This window comes from Myotis brandtii, unplaced genomic scaffold (genome assembly GCF_000412655.1).
Source record: "Myotis brandtii unplaced genomic scaffold, ASM41265v1 scaffold363, whole genome shotgun sequence".
Classification (NCBI taxonomy): domain Eukaryota; kingdom Metazoa; phylum Chordata; class Mammalia; order Chiroptera; family Vespertilionidae; genus Myotis; species Myotis brandtii.
The window spans coordinates 1,466,706-1,483,986 of NW_005363938.1; the positions used below are offsets into that span (position 1 = coordinate 1,466,706).

The 17,281-nt window shown below is 39.5% G+C and overlaps 1 long non-coding RNA gene across 1 annotated transcript in view; it reads right to left on the bottom strand.

Moving 5' to 3' along the window:
* Positions 1-7,490: 7,490 nt before the first annotated feature.
* The window catches only part of LOC106727090, a 14,272-nt gene continuing 4,481 nt past the window's right edge, over positions 7,491-17,281 (bottom strand). Inside the window, exons 2-3 of the long non-coding RNA XR_001363245.1 lie at positions 12,396-12,400; positions 7,491-7,501 (exon numbers count right to left, since the gene is read on the bottom strand). This is a non-coding gene — a long non-coding RNA (uncharacterized LOC106727090). The remainder of the gene's footprint in view (positions 7,502-12,395; positions 12,401-17,281) is intronic.

Below are 17,281 nucleotides of genomic sequence, written 5' to 3' on the forward strand. Positions count from 1 at the left end.
CCTTGAGTCCGCAGGCCAACGCTCTATCCATTGAGCCAAACCGGTTACGATGACTATGCTTTAATTATGTTCAATTTGTAACAATGAAATCGGGGGTCACCACAACATGAGGAACTGTTTTAAAGGGTCACGGCATTAGGAAGGTTGAGAACCACTGCTCTATATGATATTATAATGATAGCCTAATATCACCACACCTTTATCTAAACCCATAAAATGCACAACACCGAGTAAACCCTATGGCAAACTATGGACTTTGAGTGATTATGATGTGTCAATATAGGTCCATCCTTGGTAAAAAATGTACCATCCTGGTGAATGATGTTGATAATAGGAGAAGCAGGGGCAGGAGGTATATGGGAAATCTCTGTACCTCCCTCTTAACTCTATTGTAAACCTGAAACTGCTTTCAAAAAAATAGTCTTTTATAAAAAAAATTCTACTTCAGCCCGGTTGGTGTGACTCAGTGGTTTGAGCGTCAATCTATGAACCAGGAGGTCACAGTTCAATTCCCAGTCAGGGCATATGCCTGGGTTGTGGGCTTGATGATTGCTGGTGGTGGGCATGCAGGAGGCAGCCAATCTATATTCTCTCTCATTATTGATGTTTCTCTCTCTCTCTCCCTCTCCCTTCCTCTCTGAAATCAATAATAAAAATATATTTAAAAACAAAAAAACCCCAGCTCTTCATTGCTTTAAAAATTTTTTTCCGTTTAAAACTCCACTCTCATAAAGGATGTAAGGTCCTTCCTCCTCCCCATTTTGCAGGGCAGACCCAAAGTGGAGGGGGTGGGACATCATCTCTTTCTTCATTCCCTCTCCTTCCCTTTCCTAAGCCAGTGGTCTTCATGGAGAGGTGCATGACTCTCTATCTCTCTCCCTTCCTCTCTGTAAAAAATCAATAAAACATTTAAAAAAAATAAAAAGGAAAAATAAATAAAGCTTCCTGATAATGTAATGTAGACTGATGAGTGATGTCATGCACACATGTTCTATGAGTCAGGTCATCACGGAAATATATTAACAGAAGAGTGGAAGTACCACAACACAAAGGGGTTAAGAATGGCCTCCTCTCATATTTTTTCATTTAGTATTTTCTGTGTATTTCAATATCCAGTTATTGGATTTACAAAACATATTATAGTTCTAAATAAACTAACCTTCAGAAAATGTTGAGAAACCAGAAAAAAAGCAGGGCAGATGCTTCTTTCATTCTCACAAAGAGTTTTTCTCCAGCTACATTTGAGGTAAAAATAACAATTATATCTGAAAAAAATAGATCAAGAAAATGGAAAATTATCAATAAGGTTTATTGAGTTAAGCATTTGTATCCACTATTGTTAACAATGAATCTTATCCTAAGTAGGCATTAAGTCTTGAGGTTTTAATGATAGTATAAAGCCATGTGGTTGGCAAGATTTTTAAAAATATTATTTACTTCAACTTTATCTAAATCTTTCAAAATTTATACTTTTGTAATTTCTTTTTTTTTAAATATATTTTATTGATTTTTTACAGAGAGGAAGGGAGAGGGATAGAGAGTTAGAAACATCGATAAGAGAGAAACATTAATCAGCTGCCTCCTGCACACCCCCTACTGGGGATGTGCCCGCAACCAAGGTACATGCCCCCGACTGGAATCGAACCTGGGACCCTTGAGTCCACAGGCTGACGCTCTATCCACTGAGCCAAACCGGTTAGGGCTGAACTTTTGTAATTTCTATTGCAAACCTACTACCTCCCCAGTGTCCTTCTGAGCAGGGAAGACTCCCACATCTTTGCTACGCCAGATAGTGGAGATACGGGCTGCTCCAGCATCAGCATTCTCTCTTGCCTTCTCATCAGTCCTTCTCTCTCTGCCTTAGCACACATCCATCCACCCAGTCTCTCCTTTTTACAGCCCCCTCCTCTGAGTCTTTCTATAAGAAGTTGCTTGGGCCTTACTTTATGGCACTGCCCACAAAGCTCCCACACCTGATATCTCTCCTTTACAGGTCATTTTATACAGACTGGGGAAGGGAATGATGGTCAGGGTAGTGGCTGAGTGTCCCATGACCTGAGAAGGGCTCTGGCCCTAGCTAGCAGAACCTTAGTCACCAATGCTGGGGCATCAAGGCAAGTGCTGCTTAACATCCTGTTAAACTAGTGGGGCTGCATTTAAGAAGAATGCCTTTTGAAAGAACAATGTCTCTTCAAAAAACTAGAAATTTGCATTAGGGAAATAATTGGATATATACAATAAGACTTACATCCAACAATGTTCTGCATCCACAATTGGGAAAAACTAGGAAAACGAAATATTTAACAACAGGGGATTAAATTATTATATGACCATCCCTATAACTAACTAATAAGGCATCATTCACAATAGCCAAGACATGGAAATAACCTAAATGTCCTTCAACCAATGATTGGATAAAAAGATGTGGCATGCCCTGGCCAGTGTTGCTAAGTGGTTAGAGTTTTGGCTCCAACACTGAAGGGTCAAGGGTTTGAGCCCTTGTCAAGGGTTTAAGCCCCGGTCAAGGGCACATACTTTACATAAAAAGATGTGGCGTGCCCTGGCCAGTGTTGCTCAGTGGTTAGAGTTTTTGGCTCCAACACCGAAGGGTCAAGGGTTTGAGCCCTGGTCAAGGGTTTAAGCCCCGGTCAAGGGCACATACTTTAGTTGCAGGTTTGATCCCCGGTCTCAGTTGGGGCGCATGTGGGAGGCAACCAATAGATGTGTCACTCTCACATCAGTGTTTCTGTCTCTCTCTCTCTCCCTCCCCCTCCGAACCTCTCCTCCACTCTTTCAAAAAAGCAATGGAAAAATACCCTTGGGTGAGGATTCATACACACACACACACACACACACACACTCACGTGTGGCACACATATATAATAGAATACTACTCAGCCATAAAAAATGATGAAATAATGTTTTCCACAACATGGATATATCTTGAGAGTACCATGCTAAGAGAAATAAGTCAGACAGAAAAGGACAAGAACCATATGATTAATATCCTATAAAATAGAAAGTAACAAACAAACTAAACAAACTCATAGACACAGACAACAGTATGGTGATTAACAGAGGGGAAGGGAGGTAGGAGGGAAGATGAAGAGAGTAAAGCGGGTGAAATATATGGTGACCGAAGGAGACTAGACTTTGGGTGGTGAGCACACAATGCAATATACAGATGAAGTATTATAAAATTTTACACCCGAAACATATAATGTTATTAACCAATGTTACCTAGTAAATTTAATTTTAAATATTATGTGGAAAAAATTTTAATGATCTGAGAAATGAGTCAAATATATTCTTGGGGCAAAAAACTGGGTTTTAAAACACCAAATACAGCCCTAGCTGGTTTGGCTTAGTGGATAGAGTGTTGGCCTGTGGACTGAAGGGTCCTGGGTTCAATTCTGATCAAGGGCATATGCCTGGGTTGTGGGCTCGATCCCCAGTAGGGGACGTGCAGGAGGCAGCCAATCAATGATTCTCTCTCATCATTGATGTTTCTATCTTTCTCTCCCTCTCCCTTCCTCTCGGAAAGTTACAAAAATATATTTTTTAGAAAAACTTTTAAAAATTAAAAAAAAACACCAAGTACAGTAATATACCCCACATTTGTTACATGTATATGTAGTATTGAAAAAAGCCACAGAGGCTGTTCACAAATTGTAAGTTTTCTCCATTGATTGTTGTTCTTTGTATTTTTCTATAATTTTTCTACAAAGAATAAGTATTAATTTTTTAATCAGAAAAATGTTTTAATCAGAAAAATGTTTTAAGAAAGAAGATTGTTCTTTAAAAAAAAAATCATTACCTGGACAATTCTTGGCATAAAGGTCTTTTAAAATATGTTTTTTAAATGTCAAGAGACAGGCACCTCCCTGTCACCTCCAAACTCCACTCTTAGCCTCCCTCCCTCACCTATCAGCTCCTTTTCCCACAGAAGTTCTTCAGTGAGCGGTGAAAATTAATAAAAATAAAGACATCAGGCATGTACTATCTCCCTATGTCTCCACAAAATTTTCAAATAGGAAATACCTTGATTTTCTTTTTCTTTTCTTTTTTTTTTTAATCAGTTGCAAACTTCATTTTTGCATTTGGTTTTGCCACCACCGAACTGGGAATACTTCCTCGAAACTCAAACTGTTCTGAATTATTCAGAATTCAAATCTACAAGTTAATGTTACTCATGATACCAGTCTGACAAGCCTCAACAGTGTGTATATTTAGTGTATTTTTTCACACTGCATTTTCAGTGAATGGAATGTTTTCTCTTTTTTCCCTTTCAATTTAGTCATCTTTTTTCAAAATTTCTTTATGAAATTATTAATATATTTTATTGATTTTTTACAGAGAGGAAGGGAGAGGGATAGAGAGTCAGAAACTTTCAATTTAGTCATCTTTTTTCAAAATTTCTTTATGAAATTATTTCATAAAGAAAAAAGGCCCTACTAAGTAGCTCAGTTGGTTAGAGCGTCGTCCCCATATATCAAGGTTGTGGGTTCGATCCCTAGTCAGGGCACATACGAGAATCAACCAATGAATGAATAAATAAGTGGAACAACAAATCAATGTGTCTCTCTCTCTCTCCCCTTTCCTCTCTCTAAAAATCAATAAATAAAATAATTCTTTTAAAAAAAGCATTTATTCGAAAAAGGAGACATTCATCTTCTTACAGGTCTAAAATGAAAAGTTATGTCGGAGAGGGGTGCAGGGGTGGGCTAGAGGGAAAAAAGGGACATATGTAATACTTTCAACAATAAAGATTTTTAAATAAATAAATATTTTTTAAAAGCTATGTAGGAGAGATTGTCTAACAAGTTAAGAAATAAAAATACAGTATGCCCAGTTAAATATGAATTTCAGCTAAACAATGAATTTTTTTAAATATAAGCATGTCTTAGGCAATACTTGGAACAAAATCATACTAAAAATTATTCAGTGTTTATCTGAAATCCATATTTTATTAGGTACCCCTATCTATGTACCTGGCAGCCCTAGATTTAAAGTAATACAATAGCTCAGTAGTTTCCAAACTTCAGGTGGCATTAGAGTACTTATTAAAACACTGATGGTGCCCTAGCCAGTTTGGCTCAGTGGATAGAGCGTCAGCCTGGGGATGAAGGGTCCCTGGTTCGATTCTGGTCAAGGGCACATGCCTGGGTGTGGGCTCGATCCTCAGCAGGGGGCGTGCAGGAGGCAACCGGTTAATGATTGGTCATTGATGTTTCTATCTCTCTCTCCCTCTCCCTTTCTCTCTGAAATCAATAAAAAATATATTAAACAAACAAACACAACACTGATGGCTAGGCCTATCTCCCAGTTCAATAGGCGTAGGTAGGGCTTGATCATTACATTTCTAACAAGTTCCCAAGTGCTGCTGCTGCTGCTACTGGTTGAGGACTACACTTGGGGAACCAATGCAATAGCGTAGAAGTAACCTTCATTTAGAAGTCACACTGGCATCAAATTAGCATCATGTGAAACCAAACGAGGATGCAATTATAATTTCTAATTGAAACAAAGGGTAGAATAAAATCATGTATTATTTTCTAATTTTTAAAAAATATATATTTTATTGATTTTTTACAGAGAGGAAAGGAGAGGGATAGAGAGTTAGAAACATCGATGAGAGAAACATCGATCAGCTGCCTCCTGCACACCCCCTACGGGGGATGTGCCCGCAACCAAGGTACATGCCCTTGACCGGAATCGAACCCGGGACTCTTCAGTCCCCAGGCCGACGCTCTATCCAGTGAGCCAAACCGGCTAGGGCTATTTTCTAATTTTATACATATTATTTGCCTTCAAATTACTTAGTTGACAACAGTAGTTGTTGACTCTGGGTGAGCTTTAGAATAACCTGGGAGCTTTTTATTTCTCCTGATGTCCGGTCCTCAGCCCAAGAGATTCTTATGCAGGTGGTTTGGAGCCAGGCAGAGGCATCTGTGTTTTTTCTAATTTAAAAATATTTATTAATTCATTGAAAAATAGCCACAATAAACTTGTTACATATGAACATGAATGACATATTTTTATGAAAAATACATATATTTTCCAGAACAACAACAAAAAAAGATGTAATGAAAAGGTAGCATTGTTTTACATTTTCACAAATCTCTATAAGAGGCATCTGTGTTTCAAAAGCTCTTCCGGTGGTTGATTCTATGGACAGTTGGGAACCACAGCCCTATAGTAACAAGCATTGCTTGCAGCCCCCATTAACGAGATCTGTCACCACTTAAAGAAATCACAGGCTTAATTGGGGGGGGGGGGGGGGGGAATCTGAGTTGTAAACATGAATCCCTCTAAAAATCCCTGTTATTGTAATCAGTGATAGTTGATTCCAAACGTTTAAAAAAGGTGAGGGGTGAAGAAAAGGTGGGTGTTGCATTTCTTCTCTGAAGAAATAGGTTAGAGGATATCTGGCTCTGAAGGTTAGAGGATATCTGTTTCCTGAAATGTGTTCTAATTTGTTGCCAAAGAGCCACTTTTCATAATAGCTAAATAAAATAGAAGTTTCATATAAAATGCTTCAGAAGTGTTTTTACTTTTCTCTTGAAGTTAAAGTCTCCTTCATGTGGACTTAAAATCCCTCCTACTTATCGAAGCATTGTAATGACTGTTAGTCCTCAAGATATTCTTCAAATGTATTTGAGAAATACAGTATTGTAACTGGTCAGAGAGCTTTTTAGAAATGTTTGAAATGATGTTTAAATTTAGCTTCTATAACTATTCTTTAATTCTTTATTGTTGAAAGTATTAATATGTCTCCTTCTCCCCCCCGCTTGCCCCCCAATGGCCTATCACTATTCTTATGAGTTAGAAGAAAGGTACAGAGATTTTAAAAATATGTATGTTCTGAATTTATCAAAAAGGAAAGATATCCCAATTGCTCTATTCCTGGCCCGCCTGGTATAAGGAGGTTGTGGGGGAGGAACCTTTCCTCTACCTTATAGCACTTTTCAGTGGCCTAATAATTAAATCTATAAGAGAAAGATGAACAAGAGAAAAGCAAATTTCATTACATACATACATATGGACACACATGAGTCAGGGACCCCTCATACATGAGAGGTTCAGAGACAAAAAAGGAAAATGAGGTATATAAGACCATCTCAGCTAAGGCTGAGGTAAGGTGACTTGGGACTTCAGAGGGGAGGAAGGTTCATTGTAGGACAATAAGAACAGATATTCATTCAGTAATTACTTTGCCCTGCCCTGTTGTTGGGTCATAAAATTTTTTTTCTGGTGATAACTTTAATGGGAAAGGCCCCTAATTTAAATTCTCCTAGGTAGTGAAGGGGGGTGGAGTTTCTCTTGAACCGCCAGGGTCTTGGTTGTTTTTAGCTCAAAATAATCTGCATACCACAGAGGGACATCTTGGAATGACATTCTGAAGCCTTACAAGGTTGTCACCACAACTATCAGGTAGACCTGCTTCACCAATGACCACCAGTGTCCTCTGCTGATCTTCCTCAAAGGCAAATTCTTGGCACTGTTTTTTGTTTTTTTTTTACTATATATATTTTTTATTAATTTCAGAGAAGAAGGGAGAGGGAGAGAAGGATAGAAACATCAATGATGAGAGAGGATCATTGATTGGCTGCCTCCTGCACACTCCCCATTGGGGATCGAGCCCACAACCTGAGCATGTGTCCTTGACCAGAATCAAACCTGGGACCCTTTAGTCCGCAGATCGACACTTTATCCACTGAGCCAAACCGGCTAGGGCTCTTTAAAAAAATATTTTTATTAATTTCAGAGAGGAAGGAAGAGGGAAAAAGAGAGAGAAACACCAATGATGGGAGAGAACCACTGATTTGGCACTGTTTTTAAGTATCAATAGCCAATAATAGCCTTGGGTGCTTTGATTTTATCCATCAGTGAAGTAGGGGTACTTCCAGAAAGCAACAAAGTATTCTGAACCAACTGAACCACACTAGCCAGGGCCCCTAAAAAAGTCATTTTAAAAGATAAGGAGAGTTCTGCCTGGCCAGTGTGGCTCAGTGCTTGAGCATCAACCTATGAACCAGGAGATCACTGTTCAATTCCCGGTCAGGGCACATGCCTGGGTTGTGGGCTCGATCCTCATCACTGATGTTTCTATCTCTCTCTCCCTCTTCCTTCCTCTCTGAAATCAATTTTTTAAAAAAAAATTTTTAAAGATAAAGAGAGTTCTGGTCAAATAAAGTATTTTCATTTAAAACAGATTGGGAAATTAGCAAACATTATTGAGAATAGCAGGCATTACTCTACAGATTAAGGTGAGAAAGGGATAATAATGAAGCTGCATTTTCAAGAATTCTGGTCAGGGCACATACCTGGGTTGCAGGTTCTATCACCCAATCGCACATGTGAAGGGCAACTGGTTGATGTTCTTTCTCACATGGGTGTATCTCTCTCTCTCTCTCTCTCTCTCTCTCTCTCCCTCCCTCTCTCCCTCCCGGCCCCCCCTTCCTTTCTCTCTCAAATCAATAAGCATATCCCTGAGTGAAGAGAAATAAAATAAAATGACTTTGTTGGAATTCTGTAACAATTTAATAAATATAAAATTCAAAGTAACAAGAGAAATAGTTGTTGAGCACTTGTGATGTGCTGGGTAATTATAACCCTCATGAGGTAAACACCATTGTTGTCATCCCCCTCTACAGAGTGAGAGATGTGAACTGTATCATTAAGCAATTTGACTAAGCAACTTGCCCAAAATAATGTGGTTAGAAAGTGGCAGAGGCAAGACTTGAACCCAGTGCAGCTAGTGCAGCCCCAGTGCCCATGCTCTTTGTCACTGTCCTCGAGCACAGATCTGTCCAATTACAAAGTTCTTCCACTACACATTCAGTTTTACAGTGTGAATTATAGAATCTTCTATCTTTTCCTTAATTTATGCCAGAGAAAATTATTGGTTCACCAGATAGGAAAGCTTGCTCTGCTTTCTATTAAAATAGTCAAAGAATGATCTTTTTTTTTTTTATTAAATCTTTCTTGTTCAGATTACATTTGTTCCTCTTTTTTTCCCCCCCATAACTCCCCTCCTCCCAGTTCCCGCCCCACCCTCTGCCCTCACTCCCCACCCACTGTCCTCATCCATAGGTGCACGATTTTTGTCCAGTCTCTTCCTGCATCTCCCATTCCCCTTTCCCCCCCAAGAATAGTCAGTCCATTCCCTTTCTATGTCCCTGATTCATTATAATCACCAGTTCATTCTGTACATCAGATTATTTATTCACTTGATTCTTAGATTCACTTGTTGATAGATGCATGTTTGTTGTTCACAATTTGTATCTTTACCTTTTTCTTCTTCCTCTTCTTAAAGGATACCTTTCAGCATTTCGTATAATACTGGTTTAGTGGTGATGAACTCCTTTAGCTTTTCCTTATCTGTGAAGCTCTTTATCTGACCTTCAATTCTGAATGATAGCTTTGCTGGATAAAGTAATCTTGGTTGTAGGTTCTTGGTATTCAGCAGTCAAAGAATGATCTTACAATGTAGTGCCCACCCTGTGGAAACAATTTGGAGTATTCAAACCTGGTATTTGGAAGATGTGTTCCCAAGGGCATGAGTTCTGCAGAACTTTAAGAGGTCTTTGGTGGAAAGTGGTTCAATAATCAGATGATTTTAGGGGAGCAGTGAGTTTAACATGTAAAAGTCTTCATTCAAAATTTCCCAGAGCCTGCAGAGAATTGATTATGTAGCATTTCCCAAACGTTCTATTTGTGAAGCAGCTCTCTGGGAATGAGTGTTATGTGGAACACCCCTGAGGAAATACCTGAAATGCCGGCAATAGTTAAATTAGAAGTAACTAAGAGCTTCCTCATCGATTGTGAAAGATTTACCAGTTCTAAAAGGTTGTATGGCCCTAACCGGTTTGGCTCAGTGGATAGAGCGTCGGCCTGCAGACTGAAGGGTCCCAGGTTCGATTCCGCTCAGGGGCATGTGCCTTGGTTGCAGGCACATCCCCAGTGGGAGGTGTGCAGGAGAGAGCTGATCGACGTTTCTCTCTCATCGATGTTTCTGACTCTCTGTCCCTCTCCCTTCCTCTATGTAAAAAATCAATAAAATATATTTTTTAAAAAAAAAGGTTGTATGATCTTCCCTGGCCAGGTAGCTCAGTTGGTTAGAATGTTGTCTTGATGCACCAAGGTTCGATTCCCGATCAGGGCGCATACAAGAATCAAACAATGCTCTGGCCGGGTAGTTGAGTTAGCTAGTGTTGTCCTGATACACCAAAGTTGCCGGTTTGATCTCCAGGCAGGGCACATATAAGAAGCATTGCCATTACCCAATGAATGCATAAATAAGTGGAACAACAAATTGATATTTCTCTCTCAAATTAATAAATTGTAAAAATTTAAAAACACTGAACCGAACTGAACGCTGTCTCCGTGTCATTCCTTCTTTGCCAACTCCCTCCACACCTTTGGGAACCCTTGGACCCGCTGGGGCTGGACCCCAACAGTTCTCAACCTGTGGGTCGCGACCCCTTTGGCAATCGAACGACCCTTTCACAGGGGTCGCCTAAGACCATCCTGCATATCAGATATCTACATTACGATTCATGACAGTAGCAACATTACAGTTATGAAGTAGCAACGAAAATAATTTTATGGTTGGGTCACAACATGAGGAACTGTATTTAAAGGGCCAGAAGGTTGAGAACCACTGCCCTAAGCAGAGAAGCCAGCAGTGTCAAGGATTGGCAAGGTAAAATTGCCAGGTGCTTCTCATGAATTCTGGAAAGGCCACAGAACGTAGAATGAGACCTTGAGAATTTAATCTATACCAGCAGAGGAATTCTGAGACCTACAGACAGGAGGATATAGAACCCCTTGGACCCCCACCCACCTTGCTCTTCAGATTAGCTGAGAGCCTGGAGGCGCTTCATAAGCCAGATGTATAGATTTGCTTCTTTAATCATGTTTCTTGATTTAATAAACTGGCTTAATCACAATTCAAGTTCTCTCGAATAAATTCATTTATATGAGAAGACAAGGATTGAGGTTGGGGACAGCCCTATCTGACTGGGGGGTTGGGGGGAGACCGATAACACCTTTCTGGTGTCAGTGAGAGGTGGCTCTGGCAATACTGAATATGCTGCCATGTGGTATTCAACCATAAAAAATAAAATAAAATAAAAATAAATAAATAAAAACACTGAACCAATGAATGCATAAATAAGTGGAACAACAAATCTCTTTTTTTTTTTATTAAAATGGAGCCAGACTCTTTATTACAGATGGCGAACTCTCATTTAAGTGTCTCCATTTCCTTCTTTTTTACTTTTTTTTACTGATTTCAGAGAGGAAGGGAGAGGGAGAGAGATAGAAACATCAATGATGAGAGAGAATCATTGACCAGCTGCCTCCTGCACGCCCCCTACTGGGGATCAAGTAGTAACCAGGGCATGTTCTCTGACCAGGAATTGAATCATAATTTCCTGTTTCAGAGGTTGACACTCATATCCATCATTCTCGACTAAAGTGTTAATCTTAAGTATTAAATGTAAATGTTTTTATTAGGCAGCATATTCCAGGGGCTCAAGGGCCAGTCCTGAAGACCTTTGTAATATGTAGGCTTTTTTGACAGGTCTCCTTTCTTCACAGAACCCAGCTTTCACCGTGGCCATACTAAGTTACTTGCCACTACCCATACAGTGTGGGGCAAAAGTGGGTTTACAATGTGAGTATGCAAAACACAGAGTTTATTCTTGTATTACTATTTATTAATTATTGTATTATTTTCCATATGAACAACTGTGAGCCTACTTTTGCCCCACCCTGTAATTGATCCCGCATCACTCCATGCTGCCTTGACGCTTACTACTATTTTGTCAAGCTAGAATATGCCTCCCACTTCTGCCTACTATATCTCAGTCATGTCTTAGGACTAAACCTATATGTTGCTAGGAGGCCATTCCTGTTTATTCCCTGTCACCTCTCCATCCATTCTCTCATATTGCCACTTGTGTCCACCTCTATAGTCACATCAATAAAACTTTATTGCATATATTTATTTATATATTTTTTATTTTTTGTTTTTTAAATTTTATTTATTTTTCGTATATTTAATTAAATAACTGCTGTCCTCTATTAGATTAAGCCTAGCATTAAGACGTCCAAAATAAGAAATTCTTTTGTCAGCCTTTAAATGGTATTTGTAATTCTTTCTCTCTTGTTCCTGCCACCAACAAAAATCCACCATGTCTGGGATCCCATGAACCCTTAATTAACACACCACGTCACAAGAGATTCAGCATGCAGAGAATTCCTTGATTCAGCACCATAAATTCATCATTCTCCTTATATTAGGATATTTGCTGTTCACTATTGGGATGACTTTGTCAACTGATGACTGGATAACTTTTATCCTTGAACTAGTTCTCTCTGTGTACTGATACTCAACATATGAATACTACAGTGCAACAATGGAGAAGGTGAGTCAAAGGCAAGCAAAGCACTATGGCGTCCACCTACGGAATGAACCTCCAACCTAATCTACGCCGCAAGAGCCACAATGAGCCTGCTATTCATTTTTGGGTGATGTATCTAATTTTATTTTCTCTTCTTAAACCTAAAACATTAGTCTTTAAGCTATAGCAATAAAGATTTTGCTTCTATTCCGTTCATTTCCATTTTCGGGAAAGTTTTTTTATATTGTGTTTGGGGCAGAGGGAAAATTCTTCATCTTAATAATTCCAAGTTCTCTCCAAATGTTAGTAAGTGATATAATCAAATAACCAACAGAAGTGGCAGGTTTAGGGGAAACTTCTTCAGAGCCAGTTTATGAAACCTTTCTGAGTGCTAGAGTCAGTGCCCTCGAGAATAAAGAATGGCAATATTCCTATTCCCATGTAACTTTATACCAACCCATCAGTTTAAAAAAAGTCAAGGACGACTGGCTTTTATAGCCTATACAAATGGCAATATTCCCGTGTAACTTTATACCAACCCATCAGTTTAAAAAAAAGTCAAGGACGACTGGCTTTTATAGCCTATACTACTTATAGAGAGCTCAAATTAGGTGGCCCCCAGAAAACATGAACAAAATCAGTACAATAACCCCTGCTGATTAAACTTGGGCAGGGTGAGTGTCTTTTGTCCCTTCTCAGGATTTTCATATCCTGATAATTCATAGGTGTGCTGAAGTCTAAGTAAGGTCTTTGTGTTTTTCTCTCACAGGATATTTCCCTCTCCCTCAAAGACTGTCTCTATGAAGAGGAGAGCTATAGAACCAAGACCCAACTGCTCTTCAGGGTTCCATGTGCCCAATAAGTAAGTAAATTTAAAAAGGTTACATATTTGATTCCACTATTTGAATCATCCCATGCCCAAACAATTATCAAGTCCTATTATTTGTTCCTTTATTCCAAAATATGTTATTAAGAGACTATATGCCCAGTTCTATGCTAGGCTGTGAGGTTATCAAGATAAATAAGACATAGTTCCTGCCCTCAACAAGCATATAGCCTGCAATGAGAAAGACAAAGAAAGAAAGAAAGAAAATTTCAATTTTTAAATCTAGATGGTCATTCTACTCTTCTACACTGTTAATTGGCCTCTGAGGTATGTGAAACAATGGTTTATTAGTAAAACAATGGTTTTCAACTTTGGTTACACATTAGATTCACCTAAAAATTGTTTTTAAAATACTGATGTGATACCCAAGACCAATTAAATAGACTCTCTGGGGTGTGGCTCAGGCATCAATATTTGCTATAAATTCTCCAAGTGATTGTAATGTGTAGGCAATGTAAAATAAATAGTAGATTTATCTTACATTGATAATGCAGTTTAGTTGGGAGCTATTGGTCTCTCTTTTGTTTTACCTACTGCTAAAATCCTATGAGTAAATGATGTGACATAAATGATTATTGACTTCAAGTATGCCACATCATTTACTCATAGGATTTTAGCAGTAGGTAAAACAAAAGAGAGACCAATAGCTCCCAACTAAACTGCATTATCAATGTAAAATAAATCTACTATTTCCAAAACTTAAACACAAGTATTATCATGGATAGTTAACAAATAATTGCTCATATTTCATCTGGTTAATAAATTCTTTTGTAAAAAATACAGCCTAACCGGTTTGGCTCAGTGGATAGAATGTCAGCCTGCAGACTGAAAGGTCCTGGGTTTGATTCCAGTCAAGGGCACATGCACTGGTTGCGGGCTCGACCCCCAGTAAGGGGGGTGCAGGGGGCAGTGGATCAATGATTCTCTCTCATCATTGATGTTTCTATCTCTCTCTCCCTCTCCTTTCCTCTCTGTAAAAAGTCAATAAAATATATTTTTTTAAAAAATACATACAACCCTACCTGGTTTGGCTCAGTGGATAGAATGTCAGCCTGCAGACTGAAAGGTCCTGGGTTTGATTCCAGTCAAGGGCACATGCACTGGTTGCGGGCTCGACCCCCAGTAAGGGGTGTGCAGGGGGCAGTGGATCAATGATTCTCTCTCATCATTGATGTTTCTATCTCTCTCTCTCCCTCTCCCTTCCTCTCTGAAACCAATAAAAAATATACTTAAAAGAAAAAAAAAGACTTAGCCCTAGCTAGTTTGGCTCAGTGGATAGAGCGTTGGCCTGCGGACTGAAGGGTCCCAGGTTTGATTTCAGTCAAGGGCACATGCCTGGGTTGCGGGCTTGATCTCCAGTAGGGGGCGTGCAGGAGGCAGCCGATCAATGATTCACTCTCATCATTGATGTTTCTATCTCTCTCTCCCTCTCCTTTCCTCTCTGTAATCAATAAAAATATATTTTTTAAAAAGACGTAGAATAATACCTAACATTAGTAGGGATCAATAATTTTAAAAATATAATAATAATAAATACATACATACATTCCTTCTTGGCTAGTAAATAAATACTTAAATTATTGTCTTAATTAAGAAAAAACTAATCTTAAGTGTGAAAATAGCTTCCTCTGAGAAAGTATGTTGCTATGATTGTTTAATCAAGATCCTACCTCAGGAAAAAGAGCTGACATGACATGGCTTTTTAACAATCCACTGCTGGTTGTGCTTTTTGGCTTGAAATGTTCCAATCTATGTTCTTGTATAAACACTACTTTTTACTATCAGGTAAGTAAAGCAAGCATTTTTTCATAAAAATAATATTTTGTGTAGCTACTCAAAAATATCATGTGACTAAAAAACATTGAAAAACACAGGTATAATTTCTTCTAAGCCTTGTCCAACTTAAAGAATTTGAAATCTTCTCACATATTGTTTAAACTTTAGCAGCTTTTCATAAAACTTCTGATGTGGTTATTTTTAAAGTTTTGCCTGTATCAGGCGAGGTAACTTGAATTTTATTCTCATATCTGATGACAGAATTTAATTCTATTAGTGAAAGGAAAGAGTTGAATTTTTGATCTGTAATAGCTATTTTAAAATGTTTCAGGATCCTTCAGCAGGAATGCAACTGTGAATAAGATGGATGTTGGTCCTCAACTTCACAGAGGTTTCAAGCCTGTGATTTAAAAGACCCTCTGTAAACCTTCAGACTATAAAAGCTACTGGGCTAGAGAGGACCTCAGGACAGTGTTGTTGTTGTTTTAACCTGCAGGCTATGGCCCATTAATAGAAGCTCCTTCAGACTTCCCTTATCAATTTTACTTTCTTAATACTTTTTTTGGGAGGCACAAATTCTACATCCTACTACTGTTGCTTCAGTTTGTCCTCTTAATACCCTTCTCCTAAAATACTACATTAATCTTACCTGGTATCCCTGGTGACAGGCTTGCTGTCTTCAATCTACTTTTCCCACTATCTAACAGGACACTCTCTAAAACTGTAAAGTTGATCATATTCCCTGGCTTAGGACTTGTCTGTGGTTTTCCACTACTCACAAAGTCTAACTTCTATATCATGTCATAAACCCTTTGACCATCAAGCCTCCTAGCTTCATTTCACCACTTATGTGTCTCCACTCCACTTCTCTAGCACTCTCCCCAAATTCGCAGGCACCCACATCAACCAAACTGATCCGCTGTCAGTTTACTTAATATGCCAGTGTTTTTATAATCCCTTGTTCACTCAACTGCCCTACCTTGCTGAAAGACCCATTACCCATTCAGGTCCTCCTTTCCACTTAAGTATTTATGCTTAGAACTGAGAACTCCACTTGGTTTACCACTGATTGGCCCCATTGACCCTTGTCTGTACCTCTATTCCAGCACCTAAAACACAAATTTGATGCCTTGTGTCTCTCTCCACCTTGGGCTCTAAGCTGTTTCTGAGCACTCTGCTCAAATGCATTTGCAGCCACAGCATAGGGCACATAGTAAGTCTTGAAGCATTATCTCCTGACTTCCAGTTCACTACACTGTTCCATATTATGCACTGATTTGCAACCTAGTGACCTTGAATAAGTTGGTTTCCATTTCTCATTTTCTTCAACTATGAAGTACAGATAATAATAGAACCTATTTTAGAGGACTGTTGTGAGAATTAAATGATAACTCAAATAAAGAGGTTAGTGAGCATAGTACCTGACACACAGAAAGCACTCAAATGAAGATGTTACTATTATTGTAAACCTTTTAATGATACAAGAAAATATATCTTAGCCCAGCTGGCATGGCTCAGTGGTTGAGCGTCAACCTATGAACCAGCAGGTCACAGCTTGATTCCCGGTCAGGGCACATGCCTCGGTTGCAGGCTCAATCCCCAGTAGGGGAGTGTGCAGGAGGCAACCAATCATGATTCTCTCTTATCATGGATGTTTCTATCTCTCTCCCTCTCCCTTCCTCTCTGAAATCAATATATATATCGCCCTAATCGGTTTGGCTCAGTGGCTAGCTAGAGCGTCGGCCTGAAGGGTCCCGGGTTCGATTCCGGTCAAGGGCATGTACCTTGGTTGCGGGCACATCCCCAGTAGGGGGTGTGCAGAAACCGACAATTCACCTCTAGGTCTGCTATTAAGTAGCACAAGTATGTACTAGTCCAGTCACTATTTGGGCAAATAGATAACAAATTGGTAATAACATACCCTAACCCAGTCACTTCTTCACCAAAAACAAGGGAAATCGAGGGCAAGCTGTACTGGCTGCCAGGGGGTCGTTACTAGAAGAGGGCCCTTGCCCTCTGCTCTCCTGCAGGATCTCGCACTCGGTCTGGAAGGCCAGGGCGTGGGCAGAGGAATGTTGGCGCGGACGCAGCCCAAGGTCCGCGGAGCGCACGACCCAACCTGCACGCGGCGAACGCGCGAACGGCGCACCGACAGGAGGAACTGCGCATGCGGAGGAAGCGGCCGCACGGGCGAGGAGACCGTACC